Source organism: Oncorhynchus mykiss, chromosome 30, assembly GCF_057628025.1.
Source record: "Oncorhynchus mykiss isolate SJ-2025 chromosome 30, ASM5762802v1, whole genome shotgun sequence".
NCBI lineage: Eukaryota > Metazoa > Chordata > Actinopteri > Salmoniformes > Salmonidae > Oncorhynchus > Oncorhynchus mykiss.
In genome coordinates, this window is record NC_143051.1 from 11,047,021 (window position 1) to 11,069,804 (window position 22,784).

At 44.6% G+C, this 22,784-nt stretch overlaps 1 protein-coding gene across 2 annotated transcripts in view; it reads right to left on the reverse strand.

Moving 5' to 3' along the window:
• Positions 1–22,784, reverse strand: part of LOC110487919 (ataxin-1) — a 179,943-nt gene that overhangs the window by 32,747 nt on the left and 124,412 nt on the right. For both annotated transcript variants that reach the window (XM_036971340.2, XM_090227549.1), the window contains one exon: positions 10,169–10,281. The gene's annotated coding sequence lies outside the window, so the exon portion shown is untranslated. The remainder of the gene's footprint in view (positions 1–10,168; positions 10,282–22,784) is intronic.

Sequence of the window (22,784 nt, forward strand, 5' to 3'; positions counted from 1 at the left end):
AGTAAAAAAACTTAAAATCACCTATAATTTCCATTCTCAGTTTTAATAAACCCTCCAGGGAAAACTTCTAAGGAACCAGAGTAAAACATTCCCAGAGTAGGCAAAAATGTTCACTTCCGTTCTCAGAACCTTTAAAAAGCGTTCAGATTTAACGGTCAGGAAATGTCTGGCATCGATCCCAGTACTAATGAGAAACCAAAAACACGTTCCCATATTCCGTACTTCGATGTAGTTCTAGGTGAAAAAGAAATTCAAATGACTATTTAAAATGACATGACATGAACGCGGTCACCTAAACTGAACAAACAACAACCTTGCATAGGGCTCTACAAAACATGTTAGATGTTTTTGCTTAATTCCGTTTCGTTTTTTCCCCAAATTCGTTTAGTTTAGTTTTTTCAGGTTTTGGAATTTCCCTTGTTTCAAAACCAACCTTTTTTGAAATAGAAAAATAACTAAATTGTTCTAAATCCACAACAATGCTTAATCCACCTCAGGAGACCATTTTGAGGTCTGGGAAAATGATTACCTAGCAAGAGGCTATTGTTTAGCTGTGTTTTTGTAGTGCACATATGATGCAAATAATCATGATATAATTCGGCCAGGTTAGCATAGGCTATTGTAGGTAACATTTATTTGAGAAGGTTTTTGGGATGGTTTTCATTAGCATCATCGCTAATCGCTACACAAGGTGGTAGACGTGCGCACACAGAGAAGGGAAATGTCATGCCGTTTTCCTCTTCAGACAGGAAATACAAATCACTGATGCATTCTGTTCATGACTTATGATACGCTTGTGCAAATGAATACATTTTAAATACATTTAGTTTATTCCTTACTAAGTTCAATAAATGTTTTAATATTGTCGAATTCCGTTTTAATGTCTGGATTTCGTGAGTCCGTTCCGCATTCTCCACGTCACAGATTTTCTAGGTCCCTAAACTTACATAAACAGTGCATTCAGAAAGACTCCTTCACATGTTCCACATTTTGTTACGTTACAGCCTTATTCTTAGATGGATAAAATTGTTTTTTCCCCTCATCAACCTACACACAATGTCCCTTAATGACAAAGCAAAAACTGGTTTTTAGAAATGTAAATATAAAATGTAAATATCACATTTATATAAGTATTCAGACCCTTTACTCAGTACTTTGTTGAAGCACCTTTGGTAGTGATTACAGCCTCGAGTCTTCTTGGGTATGACGCTACAAGCTTGGCACAACTGTTTTTGGGTATTTTCTCCCATTCTTCTCTGCAGATCCCCTCAAGCTCTGTCAGGTTGGATGGGGAGCATCGCTGCACAGCTATTTTCAGGTCTCTCCAGAGATGTTCGATCGGGTTCAAGGCTGGGCCACTCAAGGACATTCAGGGACTTGTCCCAAAGCCACTCATGCGTTGTACTGGCTGTGTGCTTAGGGTCGTTGTCCTGTTAGAAGGTGATCCTTCGCCCCAGTCTGAGATCCTGAGCTCTCTGGAGCAGGTTTTCATTAAGGATCTCTCTGTACTTTGCGCTGTTCCCTTGATCCTGACTAGTCTCCCGGTTCCTGCCGCTGAAAAACATCCCCAAAGCATGATGCTGCCACCACCATGCTTCACCGTAGGGATGGTGCCAGGTTTCCTTCAGACATGACGCTTGGCATTCAGGCCAAAGTGTTCAATATTGGTTTCATCAGACCAAGATAATCTTGTTTCTCATGGTCTAAGTGTCCTTTAGGCACCTTTTGGCAAACTCCAATCGAGCTGTCATGTGCCTTTTACTGAGGAGTGTCTTCCGTCTGGTCACTCTACCATAGAGGCCTGATTGGTGGAGTGCTGCAGAGATGGTTGTCCTTCTTGGAGGTTCTCCCATCTCCACAGAGGAACTCTGGAGCTCTGTTAGAGTGACCATTGGGTCCTGGGGCACCTCCCTGACCAAGGCCCTTCTCCCCCGATTGCTCAGTTTGGCCGGGCGGCCAGCTCTCGGAAGAGTCTTGGTGGTTCCAAACTTCTTCCATTTAAGAATGGTGGAGGTCACTGTGTTCTTGGGGACCTTCAATGCTGCAGAAATGTTTGGGTACCCTTCCCCAGATCTCTGCGTCAACACAATCCTGTCTCAGAGTTCTACGGACCCTTCCTTTGAACCTCATGGCTTGGTTTTTGCTCTGACATGCACTGTCAACTGTGGGACCTTATATAGACAGGTGTGTGCCTTTCCAAATCATGTCCAATCAATTGAATTTACCACAGGTGGACTCCAATCAAGTTGTAGAAACATCTCAAGGATGATCAATGGAAAGAGGATGCACCCGAGATCAATTTCGAGTCTCATAGCAAAGGGTCTGTATACTTATGTAAATGAGGTATTTTGATGATGTTTTTATTTAACCCATTTTAGAATAAAGCTGTAACGTAACAAAATGTGGAAAAAGGAAAGGGGTCTGAATACTTTCCTAATGCACTGTATGTGTCTATTTGATGAAACATGGGAAACAAGCAAAACGTGTGTCTCAAAACTGGGGCACACACACACACACACACACACACACACACACACACACACACACACACACACACACACACACACACACTAGTCACACTCAGTGCGATGGCCCTCACCCTGAGGAAGGCTTTGTGTGTTTGAAAAGAGGGCAAGTTCTACGTAGGTAAGAGGTTACATGCTGGGAGAAGGTGTACTGTCCCTACGCTCCTGAGGCAGAACAGACAGGGCCACGGTCGCCCCGGTTTCGAGGACACCACTGGGACGGACAACAATGGCAGATGTTGGACAACCACTCCTCCACACATACACATCCACACACACACGCACACTGTCTCCAATCATAATGGACACAGTTTCTGTGTACGGTAGAATAGATGATTGCAGCATGTTATTCTGCTGTTATAATGGACAGAAAAGTGGGTTTATTCAATGTTTCCATAGTGAAGGGAATTATTGAACTGGTCCGTCATTATACAACAGGGTGCTGTGTATTTTATTTATTTAATTTAATGTTAGTATTTTATAAGTGTGTATAACTGTGTATTTTATTTATTTAATTTAATGTTAGTATTTTATAAGTCCTAATCACCCCCCATACTGCACACTGTTGACAACTCCTTCTAGACACAAACATCTTTCCCATAAGGCCCATAGGGCTATAAAGTAGTGCACTACATAGGGTGCCATTTGGCACACAAACTGTGGCTTCCCTTGAGGCCCGGCGGCCATTTTAAAGGGCAGTTATCATTTATTTGTGACAAATCAAACATTTAGACAGGCCTAAGCTAATAAACAGGGAGTGTGAGTTATGCATGCGCGCACACGCACACGCACACACACACACACACACACACGCACACGCACACACACACACACTGCCCTCTGGCCCCCTACCCTTACCGGCAGCTCCATAAACAGACTGACATCTGATAGCATGGGAACCAGAGGACCTGGCACAGGGAGAGGGAGAGAGCAGCCTGCACACAGATACACACATGAACACACACTGGAGTACACACAAACAAACAAACAAACACACACACACTCACTCACTCACTCACTCACTCACTCACTCAAGTAGGGTTGTGACGGTCATGGATTTTTTGATGACAGTTATTGGTTGATTTTTAAGACACACTGCACGTGCTGCTGCATGTCGGGGAGGGAGGGGGAGTGGGGTGTTGCCTTGGCAACCGAAGACTCATTCGCTTCAACACATTGCTTGTTTTAGCATGGGACCTGGTAGGCACCAATTTAACGTCTATTCCACGTTGGTTCAACGTACTTTCACTGAAAGGACGTGGAAAAGAACGTTGATTTAACCAGTGTGTGCCCAGTGGGAAACAATGACATTTCATGACGTTGTAGTGTCCATGTTACTGTAGAGTTCATGTTACAGCAGAAACGGACTCAACCGCACGAATGCCCAGCCACCCTGTCTTCAGTCAGCTGTATATATTATTTTCAACGGTTATGACTGTTATTTTATTTTCATGACAGTCGTCATGCATAGCCGTTGGTTACACGGTTATACGGCAGTTGTGCCAGTCCTACTGACACACACACACACACACACACACACACACACACACACGAGCGATCACTAACCAATACAAACACCTTTAAAAACAGGGCTAGCACAACCCATGGGGTAGAGAGTCTAGGAAGGTCCTCAGAGAGGGAAATCACACATTTAGACAACTGAACAGCAGGAACAATGAATTCATATAACAGAACTCGCCTGCAGTTGCAATTTACGGCTAATTTAACGGTTTAGTGCTATGATGATGACCGGTAGAATACTGGCAGATTAGATGTGGATCGGAATGAACTCTATGAACTCGCTGCAGCTGCAGCGTCACTGTTTCCGTTGGTTACGGAGGTCCCTTTGAGCCAGGTGACGTGGTAAAGGTAGGTGTCATCGAAGTCCCCTCACCATAGTAACCATTTCAGTTAGCCAGTTAGCTTCCAAATCAAATCAAGGTGACGTAAGTATTGTCGAGTCCCCTCACCATAGTAACCATTTCAGTTAGCCAGTTAGCTTCCAAATCAAATCAAATTGTATTTGTGAAATGCACCAAATACAACTGGTGTAGACTATACCGTGAAATGATGGCTTACGAGCCCTTCCCAACGATGCAGTAAAAAATATATACAAATAAAAAAATAGCACCAAGACGAATAAAATAAAATGCACCAAGCTCAATCAAGTGCATCTTAAACATTTTGAAAGAAAACGAATACTATTTAAACCTATGTCTGGTAGCAGTAATGCAGTATGGTAACCTTGTTCAGGCATTCACAAAATCATTGCAGAGGGAGGGAGGGCGGGATGGAGGGAGGGCGGGATGGAGGGAGGGAGGAGAAGGAAGGAGTGACGAGGAAACTGGTTGGCTGGCTCTGTGGCCCAGATCAGGTACAACTACAGAGAGATCTATTACCTGATAAAAGCCACACAGACAACCTCCCCCTACTCTGGCAATTGATTAGGGAATTGATTCATTGCCTCTGTGTGTGTGTGTGAGTGAGGATGATTGTGTGTGTGTTGGGCGGCAGTGTGTAGGTGGAGAGGGATCAGACGAGAGTGTGTATGTATGAGCGTGTGTGTTTGTGTGTCTGTACGACACAGAGAAACACACTGTTGCTAAGGACCCCAGGGCGAGATGTCGCACTTGAAATCTCTCTTTGGAGGCAGCCATTACAGCACTCTTTATCTGGCGCTGTGTGTGTGTGTGTGAGTGAGAGAGGACACCAGTGCTATTATTGGCTGGATGGGGGAAGTCTTGGCTCCTGGGCACATGGGAAAAGTGCTCTTGGCAGACAGAGCCGTGGCATTCCATTATGTCGTCCTCTATAAGCTCATGCACACACACACACACACACACACACACACACACACACACACACACACACACACACACACACACACACACACACACACACACACACACTACCCTGCAAGTGTTGAGTTGCAGTTGCTGAGGGAGGGACAGACCCGGCAGAGAGACATTAGTTTTTAAAGGGGACACCAGGGGCCTATGCTATTAGACACCAGGGGCCTATGCTAGTGGACACCAGGGATCTATGCTAGTGGTCACCAGGGGTCTATGCTAGTGGTCACCAGGGGTCTATGCTAGTGGACACCAGGGGTCTATGCTATTAGACACCAGGGATCTATGCTAGTGGACACCAGAGGTCTATGCTAGTGGACACCACAGGTCTATGCTAGTGGACACCAGAAGTCTATGCTAGTGGACACCAGAAGGCTATGCTAGTGGACACCAGGGGTCTATGCTAGTGGACACCAGGGGTCTATGCTAGTGGACACCAGGGGTCTATGCTAGTGGACACCAGGAGTCTATGATAGTGGACACCAGAAGTCTATGCTAGTGGACACCAGGGGTCTATGCTAGTGGACACCAGGAGTCTATGATAGTGGACACCAGAAGTCTATGCTAGTGGACACCAGGGGTCTATGCTAGTGGACACCAGAAGTCTATGCTAGTGGACACCAGGGGTCTATGCTATTAGACACCAGGGATCTATGCTAGTGGACACCAGAAGTCTATGCTAGTGGACACCAGGGGTCTATGCTAGTGGACACCAGGAGTCTATGATAGTGGACACCAGAAGTCTATGCTAGTGGACACCAGGGGTCTATGCTAGTGGACACCAGGAGTCTATGCTAGTGGACACCAGGGGTCTATGCTAGTGGACACCAGGAGTCTATGCTAGTGGACACCAGGGGCCTATGCTATGCTGAGCCCACTGTTTCTGGTTGTGTTTTTGCCTAAGGCTGCATTGCCATAGTTCCAAGGAAGCCTTTAGTTGTTCCGTTTAACTTCTCAGACCCTTTAAACAATGATATAAAAATACTTGAGGTAGAAGATCACTCTGGTAATAGATCATCATTTGTGGAACAGCTGATTGAGCATAGATTGAAATCATTTGTTAACTGTATTTTATTGGCATGCATCTGATGCTCAGTCTGTGTTTCCACTAGATAGCACAGCCACAAAGTCCAAAATTGGATATATCGTAAAAATTCATGAAGACAAAAATGAATTCAAGGTTAGGGTTAGGCATAATGTGAACTGTGTGGTTAAGGTTAGGCATAGGTTTAAGGTTAATGATTTTGTGGCTGTGGTAACTAGTGACGACCCAGCGGAGGGAGAGCTCTGACCATCCCTCAGCTAACGCCTTGATCAGACTGACAGAGTCATCGCATCAATGCTGCGTAATAACTTATGTAATTCCAAAACTGTTACTGGATATGTGAGCAACAACAGTTCAACTTTCACCTTTTGCTACTATTTCTGTCACGTCTACGAGTACAATTTGATGCGTACGTTGGATTTATCCAACGTACGCATCACCCAGAACGCACTGCAACTGCCTCTGCAACGCAGTGCTGCAAGGCAAACTCAGCGTTCCATTGGAAATGAATGTACATCCTGGTGAACCAAAACGCAATGCCGCTTTTGGTCTGATCGAGGCGTTAGACTGACCAGAAAGTGGACACCGTCTTCCAGCTGATGGCGAATTAACGCCTCATGCACAAATTCATGTTGTTACTCCTATGACCAGAGAAAGTTATGAAAAATATTATTAAAAAAGACACAACCCTGTAATAATAACAACGCAAGCTTATCCATACACTTTGCTACTCGTTGAAAGAAGATGTAGTGCTGGTAGAAGCACATTTCATGGCCTATAAAAGCGTTGAATAAAAAGTGTTGACAGTGATGACTAAAAACTTCAACATGAACTAACACATAAAAACTGCAGCTCTTTGCTGAATTCGTTGACAGTCTCTCTCTTTAGTCGTGGTTTTAGATGTTTTGAAATCACAGTAGTATCAACATACTTTGCTGTGGGCTCGAGGAAGCTTCAGAGAGCAGACACGGTGATCTGAACAATCTGATTGGCTAGCGGTAGGCCCATAGGTAGGCGGAGTTTGTGATTTCAGACACATGCAAGGTTAAACATGGGAACACTTCGCCTATCTGGCGTGCAGGGCAGCTGAAACAAGTGCACCAACTGCCAACAGCCGAGACAGAAAAATGAGGAATGCAAGGCTTTATCGTTGTTTTTTACAGGAATGTTTCGCGATCCACTGTTTTGGGAACACTTATATAAGGTAATGAACGAGCAGATCTAAAAAATAAATTTAAAAAAAGACATATTTCAGGATTACAATTTCATCAGAGTGCTTCAGGCATCTGGGCAGGGAGAATGACTTTCAGATGAATTACCAACCCTGTGAATCAAGCCATGATGGACTACGTAGGTCTAGTTTAAGCCGGATAATATTGAGAGCTGATTCTGATTTAAAAGACACTCAGGAACCATTAGGTTCTCACCGACACTGACTGAAATCCGGTTTAACCAAGCTAGCATAGAGAGAGTTGTATCCCATTGATAAAGAAAGACACTCAGCTAGCTTCAGAGTCAGTGGGCTGCTATCTGTTACCATTAGGTTCTCACTGACAGACTAACACACATTAGCTTTACATTAATCATACATGGAACGTAGCCATACATTAAAGCTGAGAACCGCGATAGTAGCGCCACTGGAGCATTTGCTGTTGTTTTTGATTTGAGAAAATTAGCATCCTGCATCGGTAGGACATAATCTGCTGTTTTTTGCAGGGTGTTCTATCATGGGTGCAAGGTGTTCTATCATGGGTGCAGGGTGTTCTATCACGGGTGCAGGGTGTTCTGTCATGGGTGCAGGGTGTTCTATCATGGGTGCAAGGTGTTCTATCACGGGTGCAGGGTGTTCTATCATGGGTGCAGGGTGTTCTATCACGGGTGCAGGGTGTTCTATCACGGGTGCAAGGTGTTCTATCACGGGTGCAGGGTGTTCTATCACGGATGCAGGGTGTTCTATCACGGGTGCAGGGTGTTCTATCACGGGTGCAGGGTGTTCTATCATGGGTGCAGGGTGTTCTATCATGGGTGCAAGGTGTTCTATCACGGGTGCAGGGTGTTCTATCACGGGTGCAAGGTGTTCTATCACGGGTGCAGGGTGTTCTATCACGGATGCAGGGTGTTCTATCACGGGTGCAGGGTGTTCTATCACGGGTACAGGGTGTTCTATCACGGGTGCAGGGTGTTCTATCACGGGTGCAGGGTGTTCTATCATGGGTGCAGGGTGTTCTATCACGGGTGCAAGGTGTTCTATCACGGGTGCAGGGTGTTCTATCACGGGTGCAGGGTGTTCTATCAAGGGTGCAAGGTGTTCTATCACGGGTGCAGGGTGTTCTATCACAGGTGCAGGGTGTTCTATCACGGGTACAGGGTGTTTTATCATGGGTGCAGGGTGTTCTATCACGGGTGCAGGGTGTTCTATCACGGGTGCAGGGTGTTCTATCACGGGTGAAAGGTGTTCTATCACGGGTGCAGGGTGTTCTATCACAGGTGCAGGGTGTTCTATCACGGGTGCAAGGTGTTCTATCACGGGTGCAGGGTGTTCTATCACGGGTGCAGGGTGTTCTATCACAGGTACAGGGTGTTTTATCACAGGTACAGGGTGTTTTATCACGGGTGCAGGGTGTTCTATCACGGATGCAGGGTGTTCTATCACGGGTGCAGGGTGTTCTATCACGGGTACAGGGTGTTCTATCACGGGTGCAGGGTGTTCTATCACGGGTGCAGGGTGTTCTATCATGGGTGCAGGGTGTTCTATCACGGGTGCAAGGTGTTCTATCACGGGTGCAGGGTGTTCTATCACGGGTGCAGGGTGTTCTATCAAGGGTGCAAGGTGTTCTATCACGGGTGCAGGGTGTTCTATCACAGGTGCAGGGTGTTCTATCACGGGTACAGGGTGTTTTATCATGGGTGCAGGGTGTTCTATCACGGGTGCAGGGTGTTCTATCACGGGTGCAGGGTGTTCTATCACGGGTGAAAGGTGTTCTATCACGGGTGCAGGGTGTTCTATCACAGGTGCAGGGTGTTCTATCACGGGTGCAAGGTGTTCTATCACGGGTGCAGGGTGTTCTATCACGGGTGCAGGGTGTTCTATCACAGGTACAGGGTGTTTTATCACAGGTACAGGGTGTTTTATCATGGGTGCAGGGTGTTCTATCAAGGGTACAGGGTGTTCTATCACGGGTGCAAGGTGTTCTATCAAGGGTACAGGGTGTTCTATCACGGGTGCAGGGTGTTTTATCACGGGTGAAAGGTGTTCTATCACGGGTGCAGGGTGTTCTATCACGGGTGCAGGGTGTTCTATCACGGGTGCAGGGTGTTCTATCACGGGTGCAGGGTGTTCTATCACGGGTGCAGGGTGTTCTATCACAGGTACAGGGTGTTCTATCACGTGTGCAGGGTGTTCTATCACGGGTGCAGGGTGTTCTATCACGGGTGCAGGGTGTTCTATCACAGGTGCAGGGTGTTCTATCACAGGTACAGGGTGTGTGCAGGGTGTTCTAAGATGTGTGCAGGGTGTTCTAAGATGTGTGCAGGGTGTTCTAAGATGTGTGCAGGGTGTTCTAAGATGTGTGCAGGGTGTTCTAAGATGTGTGCAGGGTGTTCTATACTTTTGGTCATGTAGTGTGTTTTAGAGATACGGAGCAACAACACTCCCACGACTCAGATGTCAATTTCACGACACACAGATGCAGGTAGAATGTTCATTGTATGATAGGGGAGGGGATGAGGAGGGATTTAGGGGGTCCTACCGCATTCAACAGAATTCCTCCAGTCCCTCCTGTGTGTCAGCACGGGATGCAGCCCATGAAGGGGTCCTCCAATCAGAACACAGCACTGCTTCCTCTCAGGGCCCCAGCACTACCTGAGGAGAGAGAGACAGGTAATCATTAGCTGAGGAGAGAGAGACAGGTAAACATTACCTGAGGAGAGAGAGACAGGTAAACACTAGCTGAGGAGAGAGACAGGTAAACATTAGCTGAGGAGAGAGAGAGACAGGTAAACACTAGCTGAGGAGAGACAGACAGGTAAACACTAGCTGAGGAGAGAGAGACAGGTAAACACTAGCTGAGGAGAGAGAGACAGATAAACATTAGCTGAGGAGAGAGAGAGACAGGTAAACACTAGCTGAGGAGAGAGAGACAGGTAAACATTAGCTGAGGAGAGAGAGACAGGTAAACACTACCTGAGGAGAGAGAGACAGGTAAACACTACCTGAGGAGAGAGAGACAGGTAAACACTAGCTGAGGAGAGAGAGAGACAGGTAAACACTACCTGAGGAGAGAGAGACAGGTAAACATTAGCTGAGGAGAGAGAGACAGGTAAACACTAGCTGAGGAGAGAGAGACAGGTAAACACTAGCTGAGGAGAGAGAGACAGATAAACATTAGCTGAGGAGAGAGAGAGACAGGTCAGATAGGTAGACAGGTCAGACAGGTACACAGGTCAGATAGGTAGACAGATCAGACAGGTAGACAGGTCAGATAGGTAGACAGGTAGACCGGTCAGATAGGTCACACAGGTCAGACAGGTCACACAGGTCAGATAGGTAGACCGGTCAGACAGGTCAGATAGGTCACACAGGTCAGATAGGTAGACCGGTCAGACAGGTCAGATAGGTCACACAGGTCAGATAGGTAGACCGGTCAGACAGGTCAGATAGATAGACAGGTCAGATAGGTAGACTGCTGTCTAGGGATGTTAACATGGTTTCATCAAACTCAGTCCAAATAAAAACTAACACACATATACACACACACACACACACACACATACACACACATAACTGTAATGTAGAGAACAGAACACACAATGTGGGACTAATTAGGGACATTGTATTGACGTGAGGGACAGACATGCAGGCAGACAGATAGCTAGTCTCCTGCCTGTTGTGTTGATGTGAGGGACAGACAGACAGACAGACAGACAGACAGACAGACAGACACAGCTAGTCTCCTGCTTGATGTGTTGTTGTCTGAGCTCTGTCTGTATACTGGGGCTAAAGCATTATAGTACATCCTCCCTAGACATCCTGCTTCCCTGACAATGACTCAGGAACAGACAGAGAGGGAGAGGTGGGGAGGGAGAGGGAGAGGTGGGGAGGGAAGGAGGGAGATTGAATTGAGAGAGAGAGAAAAAGAGAGAGAGAAAGAAAGAAAGAAAGAGAGAGAAAGAAAGAAAGAGAGAGAAAGAGAGAGAAAGAGAGAAAGAGAGAGAAAGAGAGAGAAAGAGAGAAAGAAAGAAAGAAAGAAAGAAAGAAAGAAAGAAAGAAAGAAAGAAAGAAAGAAAGAGAGTCAGTTAGCCAGACAGTCAGTCTTATGGTACCAAGGTGGATCAATAATACCAGAACATAGCAGTGTGTTTGCAAATGATAGAGCGAGTAATCCATAATGTCTCAAATGATTTAGCCTCAGGTAGTGGAAGTGATTCTGAGGGTGGCTGTGTATGAATGAAGACTCAACATCTGTACAGCGATAGACCTTGACTGAGTATTGAATCATTACACTGACTGAGTATTGAATCATTACACTGACTGAGTATTGAATCATTATGCTGACTGAGTATTGGATGATTACGCTGACTGAGTATTGAATCATTACACTGACTGAGTATTGAATCATTACACTGACTGAGTATTGAATCATTACACTGACTGAGTATTGGATGATTACACTGACTGAGTATTGAATCATTACACTGACTGAGTATTGAATCATTACGCTGACTGAGTATTGAATCATTACGCTGACTGAGTATTGGATGATTACACTGACTGAGTATTGAATCATTACACTGACTGAGTATTGGATGATTACGCTGACTGAGTATTGAATGATTACACTGACTGAGTATTGAATCATTACACTGACTGAGTATTGGATGATTACGCTGACTGAGTATTGGATGATTACACTGACTGAGTATTGGATGATTACGCAGACTGAATTTTTTATGATTTCTGCTGACATTTACAGATCACAGATAATCCTTCTGTTTCTGACATGAAGAAACCGCAATGTTGTCTTCACAGCCAGCTTGGTACGCCTCCCCTCTGTGACCATCTGTCTCTCCTTTTCTCTCGTCTCTTTTCACTCTCTTTCTCTCTCCTCTTCTCTCTCTCACTCACACACTGTTGTAATACACATGATTGGTTCGTTTGCAGGTTGGTGTCTGGTAATCCTCAGCCACTGTGTGAGAGCTCTCTCTCTCTTTCTCTGTCTCTCTCTCTCCCTCTCTTTCTCTGTCTCTCTCTCCCTCTCTTTCTCTGTCTCTCTCTCTCCCTCTCTTTCTCTGTCTCTCTCTCTCCCTCTCTTTCTCTCTTTTCACAAATCCTTCAAGCCCACTCTCTCCCAATCAGTCTCAGTGGGTAGTGCTTAGGAGAGGCACAGTGTGTGTGTGTGTGTGTGTGTGTGTGTGTGTGTGTGTGTGTGTGTGTGTGTGTGTGTGGCCTGCGTGGGTGGGTGGGCTGGACTCTGTCCCTGGTGTAACATAAGCCCAATGCTTTCCACTCCCATAGAAACATATTGATTCTTTCTCTCCATCTGTGAAGCCAGACATAAATTCTTTCTCTATTATCATAGTTGGAAGCTCATAACCTGTGGGAGTGAGGGTGGGAGAGAGAGAGAGAGAGTGAGAGAGAGAGAGAGAGAGAGGGAGGGAGGTAGGCTGTAGAGAGAGATAGAGGGAAGGGAGCTGTAGAGAGAGAGAGGGGGAAGGAAGGAGAGAGAGAGAGATAGAGGGAGAGGGAGAGGGAGAGGTTACAGTATGGAATGCAGATCTCATACAGATACTGTACAGGATAGCACCCTGTCTCTATGCCAGGCGGTGTCAGAAGAAGGCCCTAACACCCTGTCTCTATGCCAGGCGGTGTCAGAGGAAGGCCCTAACACCCTGTCTCTATGCCAGGCAGTGTCAGAGGAAGGCCCTAAAATTGTCAAAGATTTCAGCCACCCAAGTCATAGACTGTTCTCTCTGCTACCGCACAGCAAGCAGTACTGATGCACCAAGTCTGGATCCAACAGGACCCTGAACAGCTTCTACCCCCAAGCCATAAGACTGATAAATAGCTAACCAAATACCTACCTGGACTATCTGCACTGACCCGTATTGCACTAAGTTCTCTCATCACAGACACTGCTGCTAATGTTTATTATGTCACTTTACTCATAGTTATATGTAAATATCTACGTCAATTACCTCGTACCCCTGCACATCCACTTGGTACTAGTACCCAGTGTATACAGCCAATCTATTATTATTATTATGTCACTTTACTCCTAGTTCTATGTAAATATCTACGTCAATTACCTCGTACCCCTGCACATCCACTTGGTACTAGTACCCAGTGTATACAGCCAATCTATTATTATTATTATGTCACTTTACTCCTAGTTCTATGTAAATATCTACGTCAATTACCTCGTATCCCTGCACATCCACTTGGTACTAGTACCCAGTGTATACAGCCAATCTATTATTATTATTATGTCACTTTACTCCTAGTTCTATGTAAATATCTACGTCAATTACCTCGTACCCCTGCACATCCACTCTGGCATAGTCTTTTCTATTATTTCTCTATTGTCTTTCTCTCTGCATTGTTGAGAACGGCCAGTAAGCATTTCCCCGTTAGTCTACGCCTGTTGTTTACGAAACATGTGACAAATACAATGTGATTTGATTGACTGGACCCCCCCCCCCTTCTTTTCAGTGCTGCAGGCTGTCTGATCCACTCTGCTTTGCAATTCAATCAGCCACTCAGGCCCTCCAATTCAGAGGAGTAACACGACGGCAGCTAATTGGCCAACTCTGATTAGAATACTGGAGATGATACGTTTATGTGTGTGTGTGTGTGCGTGTGTGTGTGTGTGTGTGTGTGTGTGTGTGTGTGTGTGTGTGTGTGTGTGTGTGTGTGTGTGTGTGTTCATGTGTGTAGACCAAATGTGGACAAGGAAGACGTGTTTATTTAGAGATAAAGAGTTTTACTTGTTATCCAGTCACATACATTATCACAGTTGCCAAGCATCTATACATACATATAACAAACACACACTGTGGTAATGGACTGTGTAACCTAGACAGGGGTAATGGACTGTGTAACCTAGACAGTGGTCTGTGTAACCTAGACAGGGGTAATGGACTGTGTAACATAGACAGTGGTAATGGAAGGTGTAACCTAGACAGTGGTAATGGACTGTGTAACCTAGACAGTGGTAATGGACTGTGTAACCTAGACAGTGGTAATGGACTGTGTAACCTAGACAGTGGTCTGTGTAACCTAGACAGTGGTAATGGACTGTGTAACCTAGACAGTGGTAATGGACTGTGTAACATAGACAGTGGTAATGGACTGTGTAACCTAGACAGTGGTAATGGACTGTGTAACATAGACAGTGGTAATGGACTGTGTAACCTAGACAGTGGTCTGTGTAACCTAGACAGTGGTAATGGACTGTGTAACCTAGACAGTGGTAATGGGCTGTGTAACCTAGACAGTGGTAATGGACTGTGTAACCTAGACAGGGGTAATGGTCTGTGTAACCTAGACAGAGGTAATGGACTGTGTAACCTAGACAGGGGTAATGGACTGTGTGACCTAGACAGTGATAATGGACTGTGTAACCTAGACAGTGGTAATGGACTGTGTAACCTAGACAGTGGTAATGGACTGTGTAACCTAGACAGTGGTAATGGACTGTGTGACCTAGACAGGGGTAATGGACTGTGTAACATAGACAGGGGTAATGGGCTGTGTAACCTAGACAGTGGTAATGGACTGTGTGACCTAGACAGTGGTAATGGACTGTGTAACCTAGACAGGGGTAATGGGCTGTGTAACCTAGACAGTGGTAATGGACTGTGTGACCTAGACAATGATAATGGACTGTGTGACCTACACAGTGGTAATGGACGGTGTAACCTAGACAGTGGTAATGGGCTGTGTAACCTAGACAGTGATAATGGACTGTGTAACCTAGACAGTGGTAACGGACTCTGTAACCTAGACAGTGGTAATGGGCTGTGTAACCTAGACAGTGATAATGGACTGTGTAACCTAGACAGTGGTAATGGACGGTGCAACCTAGAAAGTGGTAATGGGCTGTGTAACCTAGACAGTGATAATGGACTGTGTAACCTAGACAGTGGTAATGGACTGTGTAACATAGACAGTGGTAATGGACTGTGTAACCTAGACAGTGGTAATGGACTGTGTAACCTAGACAGTGGTAATGGACTGTGTAACATAGACAGTGGTAATGGACTGTGTAACCTAGACAGAGGTAATGGACTGTGTAACCTAGACAGTGGTAATGGACTGTGTAACCTAGACAGTGGTAATGGACTGTGTAACCTAGACAGTGGTAATGGACTGTGTAACCTAGACAGAGGTAATGGACTGTGTAACCTAGACAGGGGTAATGGACTGTGTAACCTAGACAGTGGTAATGGACTGTGTAACCTAGACAGTGGTAATGGACTGTGTGACCTAGACAGTGGTCTGTGTAACCTAGACAATGATAATGGACTGTGTGACCTAGACAGCAGTAATGGACGGTGTAACCTAGACAGGGGTAATGGGCTGTGTAACCTAGACAGTGATAATGGACTGTGTAACCTAGACAGTGGTAATGGACTGTGTAACATAGACAGTGGTAATGGACTGTGTAACCTAGACAGGGGTAATGGGCTGTGTAACCTAGACAGTGGTAATGGACTGTGTAACCTAGACAGTGGTAATGGGCTGTGTAACATAGACAGTGGTAATGGACTGTGTGACCTAGACAGTGATAATGGGCTGTGTAACCTAGACAGTGGTAATGGACTGTGTAACCTAGACAGTGGTAATGGACTGTGTAACCTAGACAGTGATAATGGGCTGTGTAACCTAGACAGTGGTAATGGACTGTGTAACCTAGACAGTGGTAATGGACTGTGTGACCTAGACAGAGGTAATGGGCTGTGTAACCTAGACAGTGGTAATGGACTGTGTAACCTAGACAGTGGTAATGGGCTGTGTAACCTAGACCGTGGTAATGGACTGTGTGACCTAGACAGCGGTAATGGACTGTGTGACCTGGACAGTGGTAATGGACTGTGTAACCTAGACAGTGGTAATGGACTGTGTAACCTAGACAGTGGTAATGGACTGTGTAACCTAGACAGTGGTAATGGACTGTGTAACCTAGACAGTGGTAATGGACTGTGTGACCTAGACAGGGGTAATGGTCTGTGTAACCTAGACAGTGGTAATGGACTGTGTAACCTAGACAGGGGTAATGGACTGTGTGACCTAGACAGTGATAATGGACTGTGTAACATAGACAGTGGTAATGGACTGTGTAACCTAGACAGTGGTAATGGACTGTGTAACCTAGACAGGGGTAATGGACTGTGTGACCTAGACAGTGATAATGGACTGTGTAACCTAGACAGTGGTAATGGACTGTGCAACATAGACAGTGGTAATGGACTGTGTAACCTAGACAGTGGTCTGTGTAACCTAGACAGTGGTAATGGACTGTGTGACCTAGACAGGGGTAATGGACTGTGTAACCTAGACAGGGGTAATGGGCTGTGTAACCTAGACAGTGGTAATGGACTGTGTGACCTAGACAGTGGTAATGGACTGTGTAACCTAGACAGGGGTAATGGGCTGTGTAACCTAGACAGTGGTAATGGACTGTGTGACCTAGACAATGATAATGGACTGTGTGACCTACACAGTGGTAATGGACGGTGTAACCTAGACAGTGGTAATGGGCTGTGTAACCTAGACAGTGATAATGGACTGTGTAACCTAGACAGTGGTAATGGACTGTGTAACCTAGACAGTGGTAATGGGCTGTGTAACCTAGACAGTGATAATGGACCGTGTAACCTAGACAGTGGTAATGGACGGTGTAACCTAGACAGTGGTAATGGGCTGTGTAACCTAGACAGTGATAATGGACTGTGTAACCTAGACAGTGGTAATGGACTGTGTAACATAGACAGTGGTAATGGACTGTGTAACCTAGACAGTGGTAATGGACTGTGTAACCTAGACAGTGGTAATGGACTGTGTAACCTAGACAGTGGTAATGGACTGTGTGACCTAGACAGCGGTAATGGACTGTGTGACCTAGACAGTGGTAATGGACTGTGTAACCTAGACAGTGGTAATCGTCTGTGTAACCTAGACAGTGGTAATGGACTGTGTAACCTAGACAGTGGTAATGGACTGTGTAACCTAGACAGTGGTAATGGACTGTGTAACCTAGACAGTGGTAATGGACTGTGTAACCTAGACCGTGGTAATGGACTGTGTGACCTAGACAGTGGTAATGGACTGTGTAACATAGACAGTGGTCTGTGTAACCTGGACAGTGGTAATGGACTGTGTAACATAGACAGTGGTAATGGACTGTGTAACCTAGACAGTGATAATGGACTGTGTAACCTAGACAGTGGTAATGGACTGTGTAACATAGACAGTGGTAATGGACTGTGTAACCTAGACAGTGGTAATGGACTGTGTAACCTAGACAGTGGTAATGGACTGTGTGACCTAGACAGGGGTAATGGACTGTGTAACATAGACAGTGGTAATGGACTGTGTAACCTAGACAGTGGTAATGGACTGTGTAACCTAGACAGTGGTAATGGACTGTGTGACCTAGACAGTGGTAATGGACTGTGTAACCTAGACAGTGGTCTGTGTAACCTAGACAGAGGTAATGGACTGTGTGACCTAGACAGTGGTAATGGACTGTGTAACCTAGACAGTGGTAATGGACTGTGTAACCTAGACAGTGGTAATGGGCTGTGTAACCTAGACAGTGGTAATGGACTGTGTGACCTAGACAGTGGTCTGTGTAACCTAGACAGAGGTAATGGACTGTGTGACCTAGACAGTGGTAATGGACTGTGTAACCTAAACAGTAGGTTGAAAAGGGCACTGTCAGACCAAATTTCCCTCTGAATTGTGTGAAAAGTATAATTTTTCCGCCAAAAGCTACCACAATGAGTACTTGTCTTAAGGACAAGTTGAAAACAATAACAGACACATACTTAATATTTGTTCTTCTTTCGTTTAGTCTGCCAGGCAGTTTGGTTCTTTCCTGGAAGACATTTTAAAGGTTATTTAGCACTAGCAGGTTGAGAGAGAGAGAGAGAGAGAGAGAGAGAGAGAGAGAGAGAGAGAGAGAGAGAGAGAGAGAGAGAGAGAGAGAGAGATCTGGGGTCCGCTCACAAACCAATTCACAAAATGGGACAAACACCAAATTTAGAATTTTGCAAAAACATCCTCTGTGTACAACGTAAAACACATAATAATGCATGCAGAGCAGAATTAGGACGATACCCACTAATTATAACAATCCAGAAAAGAGCTATTACATTTTACAACCGCCTAAATGGAAGCGATTCCCAAACCTTCCATAACAAAGCCATCACCTACAGAGACATGAACCTGGAGAAGAGTCCCCTAAGCAAGCTGGTCCTGGGATTCTGTTCACAAACACAAACACAACCTACAGAGCCCCAGGACAACAGCACAATTAGACCCAACTAAATCATGAGAAAACAAAAAGATAATTAGTTGACACATTGGAAAGAATTAACAAAAAACAAAGCAAACTAGAATGGTATTTGGTCCTAAACAGAGAGTACACAGTGGCAGAATAACTGACCACTGTGACTGACCCAAACTTAAGGAAAGCTTTGACTATGTACAGACTCAGTGAGCATAGCCTTGCTATTGAGAAAGGCCGCCGTAGTCAGACATGGCTCTCAAGAGAAGACAGGCTATGTGCTCACTGCCCACAAAATGAGGTGGAAACTGAGCTGCACTTCCTAACCTCCTGCCAAATATTAGAGACACATATTTCCCTCAGATTACACAGACCCACAAAGAATTCGGAAAACAAATCCAATTTTGATAAACTCCCATATCTACTGGGTGAAATACCACAGTGTGCCATCACAGCAGCAAGATTTGTGACCTGTTGCCACGAGAAAAGGGCAACCAGTGAAGAACAAACAACATTGTAAATAAAACCCATATTTATGTTTATGTATTTTCCCTTTTGTACTTTAACTATTTGCACATTGTTACAACACTGTATATAAACATGATATTTCACTTGCTTAGGCATGTAAGCATATGTTTCCCATGCCAATAAAGCCAATAAAGAGAGAGAGAAAGAGAGAGAGAGAAAGAGAGAGAGAGAAAGAGAGAGGAAAAGTAAGAGGGAGATAAAGAGAAAGAGAGAGAGAGAAAGAGAGAGTGAGAAAGAGAGAGGAAAAGTAAGAGGGAGATAAAGAGAGAAAGAGAGAGAGAAAGAGAGAGGAAAAGTAAGAGGGAGATAAAGAGAGAAAGAGAAAGAGAGAGAGAAAGAGAGAGAGAAAGAGAGAGGAAAAGTAAGAGAGAGAGAAAGAGAGAGAGAGAAAGAGAGAGAGAGAAAGAGATAGAGAGAAAGAGAGAGAGGGAAAGAGAAAGAGAGAGAGAGAAAAAGAGAAAGAGAGAGGAAAAGTATGAGGGAGATAAAGAGAGAAAGAGAAATAGAGAGAGAAAGAGAGAGAGAGAGAAAGAGAGAGAGAGAGAAAGAGAGAGAGAGAAAGAGAGAAAGAGAGAGGGAGAAAGAGAGAGAGAGAAAGAGAGAAAGAGAGAGGAAAAGTAAGAGGGAGATAAAGAGAGAAAGAGAAAGAGAGAGAGAAAGAGAGAGAGAGAGAAAGAGAGAGAGAGAGAAAAAGTAAGAGGAAAATAAGGAAAATAAGAGAAAGAGAAAGAGAGAGAGAAAGAGAGAGAGAGAGAGAAAGAGAGAGAGAGAAAGAGAAAGAGAGAGCGAGAAAGAGAGAGAGAGAGGGAGAAAGAGAGAGAGAGAAAGAGAGAAAGAGAGAGGAAAAGTAAGAGGGAGATAAAGAGAGAAAGAGAAAGAGAGAGAGAGAGAGAGAGAAAGAGAGAGAAAGAGAGAGGAAAAGTAAGAGGGAGATAAAGAGAGAAAGAGAAAGAGAGAGAGAAAGAGAAAGAGAGAGAGAAAGAGAGAGAGAGAGAGAAAGAGAGAGAGAAAGAGAGAGAGAGAAAGAGAGAAAGAGAGAGGGAGAAAGAGAGAGAGAGAAAGAGAGAAAGAGAGAGGAAAAGTAAGAGGGAGAGAAAGAGAGAAAGAGAAAGAGAGAGAGAAAGAGAAAGAGAGAGAGAAAGAGAGAAAGAGAGAAAGAGAAAGAGAGAGAGAAAGAGAAAGAGAGAGAGAAAGAGAGAGAGAGAAAAAAAGTAAGAGAGAGAGAGAAAGAGAAAGAGAGAAAAAAAGTAAGAGAGAGAGAGAAAGAGAGAGAGAGAAAGAGAGAAAGAGAGAGAGAGAAAAAAAGTAAGAGAGAGAGAGAAAAAGTAAGAGAGAGAAGGAAAATAAGAGCGCGAGAGAGGAGAGAGAGAGAGAAAGCGCTAAAGAGAGAGAGCTCAAGCACGCAATAGAGAGTGAGAGATGGAGTGAGCAAGAGTGAGAGAGAGAAGGTGAGTGAGAGAAGCAGAGAAAGAGAGAGGGAGAGCGAGAGATAAAGAGAGAATGAAGCAAGAGAGAGGGAGAGTAAGGGGGACAGAAAGAGAAATATAGCTATAGAACAGACTTAACCCACTCTATTACATTCATCAAAACAGGAAAATTTTACATTTGGCTAGGAATTCAAAAAAGTGATTATCTCAACAGAGAAAAATGTCCTCCTGTGTGCTACCTGCAGTATATCCCCCCACTAGAATCTCCATAATTGAATGAAAACCGTATCTCCATCCTAGAGGGAGAGGTCAATCATGAACGCGTACTAATATGTAGTGACCTAAAGGCCAGAACTGGACAAGAACCCGGGGACAAACACCTAGAGGTGACAGTATTCCTTCCCAGATATGCTATGACAAAACAACCAACTAAAATGGGTCACAACTTGCAGCTCTGTCGCACGCTGGGTCTGTACATAGTCAATGGCAGACTCCTACAGTATGCACAGCCACAGCTCATCAGTAATACTGTAGATGACTGTTTCACCGAACCCAGAGTCTCTCAGAGCGTTCACAGTCAGCACACTGACACCCCTATCAGATACAGCAAAATCACAGCCTACTTGAACAGAGCAGTATTCAATCATGAGTCATCAAAGCCGAACAAAATGCATACTATTAAGAAACACTATAGATGGAAGGAAAGTAGTGTGGAAACCTACCAACAATAATTGGGCAACAACAAATCTATTTTAGACAACTTCCTGGATAAAACCATTCAAAGCAATAGTGAAGATGTAAACTTGGCAGTAGTACCTTTCAGCTTCCCTATCAAATAAACGTTTTTTAAGCACACATCCTAAGAAAATCACAACAACGACAAATGGTTTGATGAAGAATACAAAAAATCCCTAATAAGGAAATTCAGAAACATATCCAACCAAAAACAGAGACTCACAAACAACTTTGTAAATATTATTTATCTGTTTATTTACTATCCCTTTCATACTTCAACTACTTGCACATTGTTACAACAGTGTACATAGCCAATAAAATACAATTTGAAATGTCTATATTCTTTTAAAACTTTTGTAAACATTGTTTACTAATGTTACCCTTGTTTATTTCCCTTTTGCCTATTCCATTTGCTTTGGCAACGTGAACATATGTTTCCCATGGCAATAAAGTTATTTGAATTGAATTGAGAGAAAGAGGGAGCGAGAGAGAGAGAGAGAGAGATGGAGAGAGAAAGGAAGTGATAGAGAGAGGGAGTGATAGAGAAGGAGAGAGAGAGAAAGAGAGAGTTAGCGAGAGAGTGTGTTTTAATGGAATGGCAAACAGGACTGTCTGATTCATATCAACTTGTACTCTAATGCAGATATGTCTCCACACAGACAGGCAGTATAGTCCCAGAACACACAGAGTTTTCTGTCCTGTCCTCTATCCCAACACAACAGCTTTGAACAACCCTTCCTCTGTCTGCATACATGCACGCATCCATTGCACACAAACGGACAAGCACAGACAAATATACACACACACACACACACAAACATACACACACACACACACAAACATACACACACACTTTGCCTAACGTGTAAGGTTCCCAGGCACTTATATGGGACAAGGAGGAGTAAGACAACACCAGAGCCAGCCAGGGTTTGTGCAAGACAAGACAGGGGATAGTACTGAAAGGAACAGACAGTGTTAGGAAAGTGTTGAGGGAGCATTTGATCACTGAGCCAGCCCAAAAGTCAGTCAGAGAGCCAGCCCTATAGTCAGTCAGAAAACCAGCCCTATAGTCAGTCAGAAAACCAGCCCTATAGTCAGTCAGAAAACCAGCCCTATAGTCAGTCAGAAAACCAGCCCTATAGTCAGTCAGAAAACCAGCCCTATAG